At 34.1% G+C, this 14,279-nt stretch overlaps 1 protein-coding gene and 1 long non-coding RNA gene across 2 annotated transcripts in view; one reads left to right on the forward strand and one right to left on the reverse strand.

The window, feature by feature from the left end:
* LOC129005322 (protein Spindly-like) overlaps positions 1–14,279 on the forward strand; it is a 183,475-nt gene that overhangs the window by 106,273 nt on the left and 62,923 nt on the right. The gene's annotated exons all lie outside the window — the stretch shown is intronic.
* On the reverse strand, positions 370–10,789 carry LOC129005325 (uncharacterized). Its single transcript, XR_008491817.1, has 3 exons — positions 10,248–10,789; positions 8,952–9,214; positions 370–595 (listed from the first exon to the last, which is right to left on the reverse strand). It is a non-coding gene; the product is annotated as an uncharacterized LOC129005325 (long non-coding RNA).

The following is a 14,279-nucleotide window of genomic DNA, read 5'->3' on the forward strand; positions in this document are numbered from 1 at the left end:
ACAAAACACATGAAAACAGTAAACCTCTGAAACTTAGATTCTTTCAAGTTAGGCTATGTAAAAATCCATGTTAGAGTCCTAAAAAATGTTATATTTTACCACTGTTACCGTTTGACTGTCTTCGCTATAAGTTGAGATCTTCATTAGGCAATTATAATTATTGTGAAACATTGACATTGCACAATTCCAATGCTGAAGGACAGTTAAGTATTTTGAATAACTTAAAGTTCCAAATTACAAGAATTAAAATATTAAAAAACAATGACTGTGAAATAAAACAAAATATATTTTGCAAGAGTAACTTAACTAATTTAGAAACCCCAATAGGCACTATAGAAATTTTATTGATGAGGAAGTTGAGGTTTAGTAAATAAAACAAATTGATTAGTCCAAATACAGAGTATTTAAACATTTCACAAAAACAAAGTGATTCTTCTTTTATCCAAGTCTTAGGTCATTACATTTGGAGTTTTTTTCATTGGAGAAACTGAACTATCAATTTGAGTGAGTTTGCTGTGGTGGATTTGGCTGATTTCCGTTTGATTTTCCCTGTGCTTTGTCTTGGCGTCTTAATCTCCATGGGTTCAATTGGAGTCTGAAACAAAAAAGGCCTTATAGATTTTTTAAAAACATTACTCGATTATAAAAGTAAGATGTGGTCCTTACTGATTCAGATTTGTAAACTGTTTCAATCAAAAACCAATCAAGATTAAACCAAACTAGACAAAACTGTGAGTGTGAGATAATAATTCGCTTCTACTGAAATGAGCTGTAAAAATTAAAAAATCACGGCTACACTTGCGCTGACACCAGGTAAAAGTAATAAAAGTAAAAATAATAGAATACTAAATCAGGTATAGTTAGGTTTCAAAGTTCCGTTGGATAACAAAATTACTTTACACTAAATACTTCCATGTTGCTGTGCCACAGGCCTTATATGGAAGTGCAACCAAAATTAGCTAATACAATTTATTGTTTTTGTTTTTTTACAGGGATTACATTAAAATTACAGCCACTATTAACTGCCACAGTGAGAGTAATAAGTTAGTGTCACTATTACTCTCACTGTGGCAGTTAGGCCTATGTTCATACTTGGGAATAACTAATAGAAATTCTATCGAATAGCACTATCAGTTTGTTTTTTTGGCTAACTTCTATTTTATTCGTTCATTTTTAAATTAACTAACTAATAACTTCTATCAGTTACTTTTTACGGGACTAACTAATAACTTCTAACTAGTTAGAATTTTCAACTAACTTTCCCAATTATGTGGAAGCATCTCAAATACGGGTTATTTATTTCACGTGATCAGTGAGGGTTGCGTACGTGAGAGGTCAGTGCCCTTGTAGACAAACAACGCGGGGGGTGGGGAAAGAGAAAGTCAAAGTCCAGTTGCTTTGGAATGCAGTGGGCCTGTGGAAGGGTAGTGACGGCCATTATCAACACCCCAAGCAAGCACTGATGGGTGGGAAGGGGAAATGTTTGTTTGGTGATTGATATATCATCTCAAGTGTCAAAACATTGTCTTTAGTTTATGTTCATTATCTGACAAGTTTTATGTCATTTGTTTATGTTGTAGTAATGTAAAATGTGACAATGTTTGATTAAAACACAAGTACCAGGGGACCGATCTTGCTCGAGGTGTTTGATTTGTTCAAGAGGTAAAAAATAGAGATTATAAGCCTACAAATATTTTCAGTCTTACTACGATTAATTAAGTAGTAAAGTCAATTCGTTTTTGTTAGACACCACTTATCCTCAATTTAGTCTACAAAACTTTTTAATCTGGACGATCAATCTATAAAATGTCCACAATAAGCTTCAATCAATATAAAACTCATGATACATAACATCTGTTATCTGACGACCGTTATTGCATTAAGTTACTGGGATCGGGGAACGTTGCAACTATAATTACGGGATGGTGTAATAAACCATCAATTCGTGTGGTGCATCGTCGAAAAATACAAATCTCATTGGCCTTTCCTTTAGATTTTTAGTTCAATGTCAGTGTATATTGTTTTTCAGTAAAACACTTAATGTTTTTGAACAGTCGTAATTATCCCTTTGGTTAGTAAGACATCATACAATGCAGATGTATTATACAAGCAATTTTCAATAGCATTGAAATTGGAGGAAATCGTAGGAGCCATTTTTTAAATCATACCGTGCGCAATCTTTACTCATATTATAGCATATATTAGTAACCAAGATGTGACATAAAAAAATACTTTAAAACAACTGCCCAACGTTCAGCTAATTTCTATTAAAACTAACTTTATTTTCTATCAGTTAGTTTTTCAACTAACTAATAACTTCTATCAGTTACTTTTTAAACTAACTAACTTATAACTTCTATCAGTTACTTTTTACGGGACTAACTTATAACTTCTAACTAGTTAGAATTTTTGACTAACTTTCCCAACTATGCCTATGTTAAGTAAGGTTTTCACCAGATTCATATGGCAGATATCGATCCGGAAGGAAAAATTTAGGATAATCTGAGGACTTTAAAACATTGCATGAATAACGATAAAGACACTTAGCACCTGAAAATGTTGACACTGTAGGCTAAATTGTATTCTTTAATAGGACAACAGCCTAATTATTTCTGAATATTATAGTAGGTATTACAGTATTGTAGTTCTGATAGGGTTATATGTCTGCTTGAATTTTAAGGCCAAAATATTATCATAAGTTATAAGTTAGCTGATAAGCACCGATTTCTGTGACTGTGAAATTTTGCTATGCCAGCTTATTTTTCCCTAAAATTAAGTAGGCCTATTCGTACAATCTTATAATACATGAAAACAACCTTAACATTTTTCTAAGGCACAGAAGACTCTTTCATTTTAAGGTACCGGTATTTTAAAGATGGACTGCTTCTCTGGTGGAGTAATACCAGACGGGGGCACGACCACTGGCAACGATTACATTTCAAATGGTCAGTCAGTTACTGTCAAACAACCTAGGCCTTAGTTTTTCTGTAACCCCCTGAAATGTCACTGTACAGCGCTTTGCAGAGTTAGGTTAGGTTTATTATGATCATTATGTTATTAAGATAAAACCTTAACTTAACCCATTGGAGACCTAATAAGCACATTACAAGCTGCCCCCTATGGATCCTATTAAATTCCAACAAAATGTAAGGTTTTAATTAAAAACCTATAACACTCTTGTTTTTCAACCAAATGTGGTTTATATTATATTTTTCTTAATCCTTATGAAATTCTCTATACCTTACAATGCTTTTTAACATTTTTTTCAGAATTTTTTTTTTTATTAATGTAATACTCACAAATTTATAAAAATATATATAAAATTTTGAAAGTAAGCCATTTTTTTTCATTCATAAAAATGTTAGAATGCTTTAACTTTTATATATTTGTATAGAATATTTAATTCTCTACATAGAAAACTTTGATTTAATTAAATACAATATTTAGTTTTTTTTTTACACAATATTTTCTAAAACGCTACAAGTGGTAAAATGTTGGCAAAAACGCGCCCACTTGTCTTTTTTTAATTTCTGTAGGCATATATCTCTTGGTTATCAGAATAAACATAGACAAGTTTCTACAAAATGTAGCCCACAGTAGGCCTATGTATTTAATTAGATTTCTTGGTATGTAATATAAAATAAAACTAATAAACTAGGCTAACTTAGCATGCGGTAGCGGAAAACCAGTAAGCTATTGTAGGCTAACTTACCAATGAGAGAAGATGTAGGCTAAGTAATTTCCATTGTCATGTTCATTATAGTAACTGTTTAAAACATTATTTTAAAGTCATATTTACACTATTTACAGTTCTTCTTACACTATTCTTCTTTTTCTAATAGTCCCTTTTGGTGTGGTACGCTTCGAAGCACGTGTCCACATGGAGGGCGACTTGGCATTTCTTGCATAAGTATCGTGTCTCTGACCGTATATTATTTTTAAAACAAACTTTGCAGTTTCTTGTGGGGTGGTTTTTCTTTCCAGTTGGAGGAATTGCCATTGGAAAATGTGCCCAAGCTTTACTTTGTAGGCGCAGGGGATTGTCCTGCAAAGAACGGCGCCCCGGAGAACTTTTTTCTGGGAGTGTGACGTTTTCAATCATTTGTTCAACAATATTCAGTCTGTAGTCAGAGTAATGCATTTTCTTTTGATGAATCTTCCTCCAAATGCAGAACGAATTGAAAATCGCCATGTCAATCAGATAAAAAAAAATCTTTTTATAAGATTTGACACAGCGCCTCATAATTGTGTGGGATGCCAAAAACTGGTCTTGCACATCCACACCTAGCATGCCCTTGTTGTATTCAGTCACTGATTTAGGTTTCTTTATTTGTATTGTTTCCCCCCTTATTATTATTTCTTTATCAACAGCAAACTGAACACCTTCATGGATTGTTGACAAAACGTGTACATACTTTTTATCAAGCCATCTTATTGCTAATACCCCACTGCAGCTTCTTCTTACAGCTTCACCTCTTTCCAGTTCCATATTTGGAAAATCATCTGGCATATTTGTTCTCTTGTAATCGACTGTTCCAATAACATGGGTATCTCTAGCTAGTAGCATCTCACATAGTCTCGGTGACATATACCAATTGTCAATGTAAAGCCTATAGCCCTGATTTTGTATAGGTTGTGTAAGGTTCAGTACAACAGCCTCGCTGCACAGCAAACCAGGAGTTTGGTCTTCACCAGTGTAAATTTTAAATGCAGCACAATATCCCGAAGATGATTCACAGAGTTTATAAAACTTTACACCGAAACGAGCTCTTTTTTTTGATTGTATTGAATGTAGCTCAAGCGAGCTCTAAGTTTCACTAAACTTTCATCTACTGCTACATCTTGTTCCATTGTATAGAAGCATAGACAAAAAGAATTAAATATAGACTGTCAGCCGTGCTGCGGTTGCCATGGTTACCATAGGTTCCGGCGCACACCGCTGCAGTTTACGTAGCGCGTACGCCGTAACTACGGTGGTGCTCCAAGCGGTGTGCGCCAGAACCTATGGTAACCGCAGCACAGCTGACGGTCTATATTTAATTCGTTTTGTCTATGATAGAAGTCCATAAACTTATTTTCTAGGTAGGAAATTACCGGTCTCAATTTCTTCAACTTATCTTTCGGATCTGTAAAATCAGGATCAGAGAAATGCAAAAATCGTGAAATAAGACAAAATCGCTTATATGTCATGACTTCTGAAAAAATAGTAGTTTCTACAATTTTCCTAGTCGACCAGTACATCTTTATCCTTGGCTTTTTTACCTGGCCCATTAGAATATAAAGTGCCAGATATGCTTTTATTTCTGGCACAGTAACTGGCACCCACAACTTATCATCTGCAAGCTTTCTTCTATTAGGGACATTCAATTGTTTATTTGCGTAATCGTTTGTCTCAACACACAGCATAGAGTAAAACTCATTCTCTAAAAACTGAGATAAAATGTCAAGTTCTGAGGGGATGTTTCCCAGTCGACGTGCATAAATTGGATTTAGGCCGGGGGTAGCAACAAATGGAATAGTTTTAGGGACATTGTCTTTATCTTCCCAGTTCCATTGTGACTTTTTTTTATTTATTTTCTTTTTTTTTCTTAGCCCTACTTTTTTTTGGTTGTCTTGTATTGGTATTTCTTCCTACTTTTCTTTTTGAAGGCTTATTCGTTCGAAGAGTATTAGGTTTAGGCCTACTTGGTCCAGGCCTAGGAAATTCAATTGACTCAGGAACAGACATAGATGTAGGCCTAGTTTCAATTGACTCAGAAACCAAAGGTACAAGATTGGACCTATCACCTTGCCCCATTTCGATTTCAATGACCATATCATCAATAGGTACTTCATCAAAACCTACACTACCAAGATGTATGGAGTAAAAGAGGTGGGCCAGACAGAGCGGACTGCGCGCGATGACGTCACTGCAGTCCCGGCCGCGGCTGCCTCGCCGCTAGATGCATGCTAAACGCACAAACCTACTTTTTCGGGCACGATTTAAGCTGGTTTGGAGGAGGTATTTCCCGTTATAACACAAATATCTTTGTGTACTAATTAATGATTTTTATGATTTTTAACTAACATGAATTGTGAACAGTTTGACAATAGTAAATAGCCAATTAGGCCTGTATGTTGCATAGAAAGCGATGAAATGCGGGCGTCTACCGATTCAGTTGGAATAATAATTACACTTTAGAATAATTTTAGATTAAGATATAACACTCCCCTTTTTAAGGTTAGTTAATAAAATATATGTTTTAGCACTAGGTAAAAAAGTTGCCTGTTTAAAAGTTACTTCAACTGCTTTTTGGTGTTAGTTATAAATGAAACGCCATTCTTTTTCATTTTTAATTTCTTCTTTTTCTATTTAATGTTTAACTTATTTGGGTTTGTTGATACAAAAAAAAACAACAGCCAATTATATAATATTTTACATGAGAATCATAAATGTTGCTTAGAAATCAAAACCAACTATGATACTGCATTACTATTTTACAGGAATTAAATAGACCACAAAAATCTGTTTGGATAAATGGCATTGACCAAAGAATACGCTCGGAGAATACTAATGATTTTCCCCGAGGAAAGCTTGTTTCACACCTACTTTTAAAAAACATATCAATACCGTATGTGTATACATATATTCAGGGCCGCGTTAAGGGTCAGTGGCGCCCTGGGCAAACCCAAAAGCAGCGCTTACTTTACTTTACTTTACTTTACTTTTTTACTTTACTTTCTGAGATAAAAAATGCTAGGTATGCGTTTTCCTCTAGCTATATATAATGACAGTTACCGACTAAAACTCAGTCCGACATAAGAGTCATATTTTATTGGCAAAAAATTACGCTTTGTCTTTATTGAAAGGTGCAAAAGAAACGAATTTTGGATTTCAAACATTTTTATATTTATTTTGAATATGTTTAAAGAAATTAATTTCATGATTAAAGGGTTTGGGGAATCTTAAACATTCGTGAGCCCTAAATCAAACTTGTGTCTTCTGAACACAGTATTATCGCAGTGATGCGGAGGAATGCTCGACAAAACGAAAATTCAGAAAACTTTACCGGGGAAACAAAAAAGTTGTGCAAGCTGTGTTGTAATAATAAAACATCGCAATGTAGGCTAAATAAAAATTGAGAGTTTGGAAAAGGAATTTTAATTTTTAAAATTGAAAATTAAATATTTAAAATGCTTTGATATGAATAAATGGCCCTGTGAAGAAAGTGAAGACATTAAGCCATACGCCATAAAGTAAATTGTTTACCTCAAGACCGTCTTGAGCTATTTGCTCAAAGAAGAATATTAGAGTCTAGAGTCTAATGATATTGAAGTTTTTAAACAGGCAAAAACAAATGAGCGGCAACAAAAAATCAAAAACAATCAACTAAGAAACGTCATCGTCAGTACTGAATTTAAGAGTAAGTAAAAGATTTCAAGAACTCTAATAACTCAATGTGTTTATATCTGATTACATGTCCAATGGTGAGAGATACACTTGGTAAATAAAGTCTTTTTATTTCAAATGCGTTTTCTTTCCATTCATAAAAATATAAATCTCCATTCCTAATTACACTAATCTAATAATGATTGTACATTACCAAAAGCTACTTTTATTTGGCATATCTGTATAGTGAAAAATGTTTGTTTGATTTAATTAATAATTTGAAAAATCTTAAGGGTACCGTATCTAATTTATTACTAATAAATATATTCATGGACAACTGTAGTTCAGTAGGCTATCCTAAAAATATATAGATATAGATCATAAAATTAGTTGCTATTTACCGGATCAGAGTAGATACTTAGTGACATAACAACAATTGCAGAAATGGACATCAATTTAATCAACAATTGCTCTAATATTTGAGTAGTAATATAATAAGGAATAACATAGTAATATATTGAAAACCAAGAAAAACCAATTTTAACAATTGCGTAGTACAAACTGGTGTAAACAACGTAATATAACATCTGAAGTGTTGTGTACGGGCTGTGAGTAGCGGCTCGAGGACTGCAGTGACGTCACTGCCTCGGTCCGATGGGTGAGGGGGGTAGAGGGGCGCGCTCTGTCTGGCCCACCTCTTTTACTCCATGCATCTTGCTACACTACCACTTACAGCCTCACCTTGGTCTCTGTCTGAATTGGCTAACCCATCTTCACCATCTGATTCCAAAATATCCTGAGGATCCAGCTCTTCAATTTCCCCAAAACAATCGCCTTGGTCTGAATTGGCTAGGCCTATCCCATCTTCACCATCTGATTCTACAAGATATCGAGGATCCAACTCTTCTACTTCCCCAAAACAATCATCACTAGAATCACTACTACGTTCTTGGTCACTGTCGCTTTCCTCAAATAAAATTCTATCTATTTCACTGGAATATAAAAATCGTCCCTACGAGCCATCACATAACCTTCAACTACGGTAAAACATTTCCGAAAAATAATTCGTCTTCTGTAATAGAACAACAACTAAAAACTAACAAAACACTATTGAAAAAACTGACACTTCATTGTTTTATTCGTCATAAAATTCAATATAAAAAACACACTTATTATTTGAAAATGTAGACACACGTAATGTTTACAAACATGTAACACAATTTTGTTGTTTACAATTGTGACAGCAGACTAATACACCGTCACTAAGCTAGCGACGTAGTGACCAACAGCTGCGAACGAAATAGGTCCATATTACGCAATCAATATAAATATTACGGCATATAATAATTGACTTTAAATAGCTTTTTTATCAAATTTGATGTTCTATATAGCCCTAAAAGTTGTAAAAAGCTACTAAAATAATGTTAAATGCAAGTAAAAAGAATAACAATAAAGTATGTCGTCATCACGAGATAGCTCGTGATGGTGGTTTTGGGCCACTTGAAGCCATCACGAGTATACTCGTGATAGGTCGCCAATGGGTTAATATGTAATTAAGATGTAAAAGCATAACTTATCTTACCTCAACAATATCAGGCTATCCATAGAAAAGTTGTCCACGGCGGTTTTTTTTTTTTCTGAACTGCTGTACATAATCGATGAGTACAGCGTCATCTTTAAGGAGCTTGACAAGTGCTCCAAGTCTTATCTAACTTAAACTTCATCGTCGTGTCATCAGATAAATGTTTACTGCAAAGAATCAATACTAAACAGTTTCTTTCAGATTTTTTTCTTTTGACAGCCTTTTCCCAGGATTTCAACAGCTTTGGGCGAGTTAATAGAAATCTGAAATAGTTAAAAAATAGTTAAACTTAATTCACAGTACTTAACCTTTAGGCCTAGTTTCCATAAATCCACATACATTGTAGTTCATCACCTATACCTGGAAATGTAAATAATAGCATAATAGCTATGAAGGGCCTATGATTGATAAATAGAGCTGACGCTAATACTTGTCAGTATAGGTGCGAGTATGGGCTACTGTAGTAGCATGCTAGTAGGTATGATTACCAAAATAAAAATACAAGAATTTATTTTATTCAGTTAATTAATAGTTCAAATTAAAATGCACTTCTGATTTTAAAGAGTAAGAAGTTACCTGAAGCCCTAATAACCAATCTAGGCATAAAGCTGGGTTTTCCTAGGCGCGGAAGCGGAGAGCGGAGAGAGGAACGCGGAGAGTGGAAAAGAGATTAACATGGTGTTCCGCTCTGTTTCTAGGAAAACAGTAGGCCTAACATTAAATTACCTAAGACAAGTGGAGTCCGCTTTCCGCGTTCCTCTCTCCGCTCTCCACTTCCGCGCCTAGGAAAACCCGGCTTAAGTTAGCGACAACATTTCTTGATACAGTAAGTAATTATTTAAAACTTACTTGTAAAAGTGGATCCCATTTCCTTTATTGTACTTAGGCTACGTTTCTTTGCATCCAAATTCAACATAATATTTAACCAAATTTGCTTAATTGACTCACACTCACATAATTAAGATAAACATAATTACAAGATATCTTGTCGTTCATTAAAGGTCAATTGTTTGGAGGGCCCCTATCCAAATCATCTGGTCATCGGATTATAAGAATGAATGCCAACATTTCTAGTTAAAATTGTGGCTGTATTTTAGTAAATTTTAAGTTACAGTAGCCTACAATCCATAAGTATAGATTAAAACAAATAAAGCTTTAACATTTGTATACAGAAACAAAATAACTAACTTAACCAGAGTTATTGAAATAATTATTTCTCGTAGGTAAGTATTGAATGAATTTGATTAGTAAAGATGCATGCAAAGAGTAAAGTGTTACTGTTTTTTGACCACTCACCAGAAGGCCTGTTAAAAAGATGTGTTCTATGAGTTAATTTGAAGGTAAAATTTGTTAAATTTTAAAATATTACCTAACCAACACACTTAAGTTTCAGGCTGAAGCAAGCTTTTATCTAGGCCTTATTTTATTTTACATTCCAACACAGGGTATATAAAATAACATGTTAAATGGGTGACACAGTGCTGAGATTTTGTAGGCCAGTGACTATGGGTGGTGCCAGCATATTTTTTTTAATAATTCACATTTGAAATGTATCCGAATTAAAAAAAAAATTAAGTACGGTATGTAAATATTTTAGAGTAGGCTATTGAGCTATGATTTTGGCCCAAGAGGTTGTGAAGGGAGCCTTGGCCTGTTATGACATTCTAGGATAACGGTACATAATTAAGTGAAATTATATGGACTATTTACAAGCGAATAAGTATAATCGAAAAATTCATAAGAAGATGCGTAGAAATATGTGTTCTTTTCACTTTAATTTAAGTTATGAAAAATTTCTGGGGGAACCCTCCGACCCCCGGTATCCCATACCACCCCGGTAAGTCCGGCGCCTCTGTTGCCCAGTGGAAATCCCTTAACATATGCTCTGTTTCCAACATACTATATGACTTACCTATCTTAACTTATTGTGTCAGTTTCATTCTTTTATATGACCAGCATACCGGTACTTCTAATTTTATTTGTATTAACTTAAATAGGCTTCATCCTAATATAATTATCAATGGGGGAATTGTATGTAAATAAATCCCCCTCCTCCCAAAACAATAATTGGAACCTAGGATAATAATTCTGGAGTAATAATATTTGGTTTTTTATATTTGAACTTCAGAAACCATAAGTAAAAGGCCTAAATTGGTTTTCTAAAAGACATAATAATTTGCGCAATTGATTTGGTATTTTTATTTTGCTGATTCAGTTAAGCTATTAATAAGAATAAGAATAAGAATAAGAAAGTTTATTGCCATTGACCAAGTTGTACATAGGAATAGGCATTGTCAAATTACATTAAATAAAATATCACTAAACATGTTCATATCTATAGATAAGTTAACAAAGATTAAGAATAACGATTGAGAGTTTTGATTTACAGTATGAAAGATTCGGCTTTAATTTTATAATTCATAAAGTCCTTAACTGAGTAAAATGGGTTAGCTATGAGCCAGTTATGAATTTTTGACTTAAAAAGAGGAAGAGAAAGGCTGTCTGCCTGAAGAGGCTCAGGCAGCTTATTATAAAATTTCACACAATTAAGTTTAAAAGAATTACCTGTGATGGCCAGCCTGTGATGTGGTATATCCAGTTGTTCCTTGTTTCGTGTATGGTGGAAATGGTAATTCTGCCTGGTGGAAAACTCATTGAGATTAGCTTTAGTGTATATAAGTACATTGTAGATGTATAAGTTAATGATTGTGCAAATGTTTAGTCTGACAAAAAGTGGCTTGCAGTGCTCCGCAGGGCCAGCCCCCGACATAGTGCGGATGACTTCTTTTTGTATTAGTAGAAGCTCATGAACATGGGGGGAATGGCCCCAAAGTTGGATTCCATATTGAATGTGGGATTGAAACAGTCCAAAGTAGGCTAGTTTGAGATATTCAATGTCAACAAAAGACTTGAGTTTCCAGAATAGACATGAAACTCTCGATAGTTTTTTGCTTAAATTTGTGATGTGAATTTTCCAATTTAATTTACTATCAAGGTGAATGCCAAGAAGTTTGACTGAATGGTCTAATTTGTTTGAAGAGAGTGAAAATTCTATTTTCTGGGTTTTGGATTGGTTACAGATGAGTTTATTTGTAGAAAACCAGTTTAAAACACTGTTTTCTGCATTAGAAAGTGTTTCTGAGAGCTTTATAAGATCTTTATCAGAAGTAAAAATTGTGGTGTCGTCTGCATATATAACACTGTCAATAGGGATGTTACATGGAAGATCATTAACTGCGACAATGAAAAGAAAAGGGCCCAGGACCGAGCCCTGCGGAACTCCTGCTTTAATTGCTGTCAATGTTGAGTTTTTACCCTCCACACTAACAAATTGCCTCCTGTTGGTCAGATATTATTCAATTATGTCTATTGAGTTTTTATTAAGTCCATAAAATTTGAGTTTTGTCAGCAAAATGTCAAACGGAATGCAATCAAAAGCTTTTGTTAAGTCAAAAAGAAGCATGGACACAGTATTTTTATTTTCAAAAGCATTAATAATGTAATTGGAAATGTGAGAGACTGCCATAGTGGTTGATTTACCAGCTCTAAAACCAAATTGAGAGTCAGACATCAACTTATTGGAATAAAAAAAAATATTGAGTTGTTTCAACATGAGAGCTTCAAAAACTTTAGATAAAATTGGAACTATTGAGATTGGACGATAATTTTGACAAAGGTTCTTATCGCCCTTTTTATAGATAGGAGTTACTTTTGAAATTTTAAGTAAATCAGGAAAATAACCATTACGGAGGCAACTATTGAATACAGTAGAGAGGGGTGTAGAAATGTAGTGTATAGTATTCTTGATTATATAATTTGAAAGCCAAAAATGGTCCATGGTTTTTGAATTTGAAAATTTTGAAACTGTTTTTATTACCTCATCTGGTGTGATTGATGTCCATTTAAATTTGGAAATGTTGTCCAATTGTTTATTGGATTCCAGCAGATCACTGGGTGTGGTTTGGGTTTGGCCAACTTGGTTGACCAGTTCCTCAACAGAATCTGTAAAATATGTGTTTAGTTCATAGGTCCGTGAAGTTGGCGTACCCATATTAGCGTATCCACTTTTGATCATACCAATTGTTAGTTCATCGTTAGTTCTCGATAGTTCCCAAATTTTGTCGTTAGTTCTCAAAAAATAAAAAAGTTATAGCCGATAATAAGTGGGTACGCTAACTTCACACTTCCGGGTTCTAGCGCGCGCCGTTTTCTGATGAGAAATGTTTACATCTATATATCAATCCTTAGTTCTTCGTTAATCCTTGATAGTTCCCAAATTTTTTCGTTAGTTATCAAAAAATAAAAATGTTACGAGGCATACAAAGTGGGTACGCCAACTTCACAATTATAGAATTTCCAGCGGGCACACTTTTTTGAATAAAAATGCTTAAATCTATATACCAATCGTTAGTTCTTCGTTAGTTCTCGATAGTTCTCCAATATTTACGTTAGTTCTCAAAAAATAAAAAAGTTACGAGGCATAGAAAGTGGGTACGCTAACTTCACAGTTAGACAATTTCCAGCGGGCACACTTTTTTGAATAAAAATGCTTATATCTATATACCAATCGTTAGTTCTTCGTTAGTTCTCGATAGTTCTCCAATATTTACGTTAGTTCTAAAAAAATAAAAAAGTTACGAGGCATAGAGAGTGGGTACGCTAACTTCACAGTTAGACAATTTCCAGCGGGCACACTTTTTTGAATAAAAATGCTTATATCTATATACCAATCGTTAGTTCTTCGTTAGTTCTCGATAGTTCTCCAATATTTACGTTAGTTCTCAAAAAATAAAAAAGTTACGAGGCATACAAAGTGGGTACGCTAACTTCACAGTTATACAATTTCCAGCGGGCACCATTTTCTGACTATAAATGCTTATATCTATACACCAATCGTTAGTTCTTCGTTAGTTCTCGATAGTTCTCCAATATTTACGATAGTTCTCAAAAAATGAAAAAGTTATGAGGCATACAAAGTGGATACGCCAACTTCACAACTATAGAATTTCCAGCGGGCACACTTTTTTGAATAAAAATGCTTACATCTATATACCAATCGTTAGTTCTTCGTTAGTTCTCGATAGTTCTCTAATATTTACGTTAGTTCTCAAAAAGTAAAAAAGTTACGAGGCATACAATGTGGGCACGCTAACTTCACAATTATAGAATTTCCAGCGGGCACCGTTACTGACTATAAATGCTTATATCTATATACCAATCGTTAGTTCTTCGTTAGTTCTCGATAGTTCTCCAATATTTACGTTAGTTCTCAAAAAATAAAAAAGTTACGAGGCATAGAAAGTGGGTACGCTAACTTCACAGTTAGGC

Source organism: Macrosteles quadrilineatus, unplaced genomic scaffold (assembly GCF_028750875.1).
Source record: "Macrosteles quadrilineatus isolate MER2022 unplaced genomic scaffold, UCM_ALF_1.0 Scaffold_19__1_contigs__length_3004403, whole genome shotgun sequence".
Taxonomy (NCBI): Eukaryota; Metazoa; Arthropoda; class Insecta; order Hemiptera; family Cicadellidae; genus Macrosteles; species Macrosteles quadrilineatus.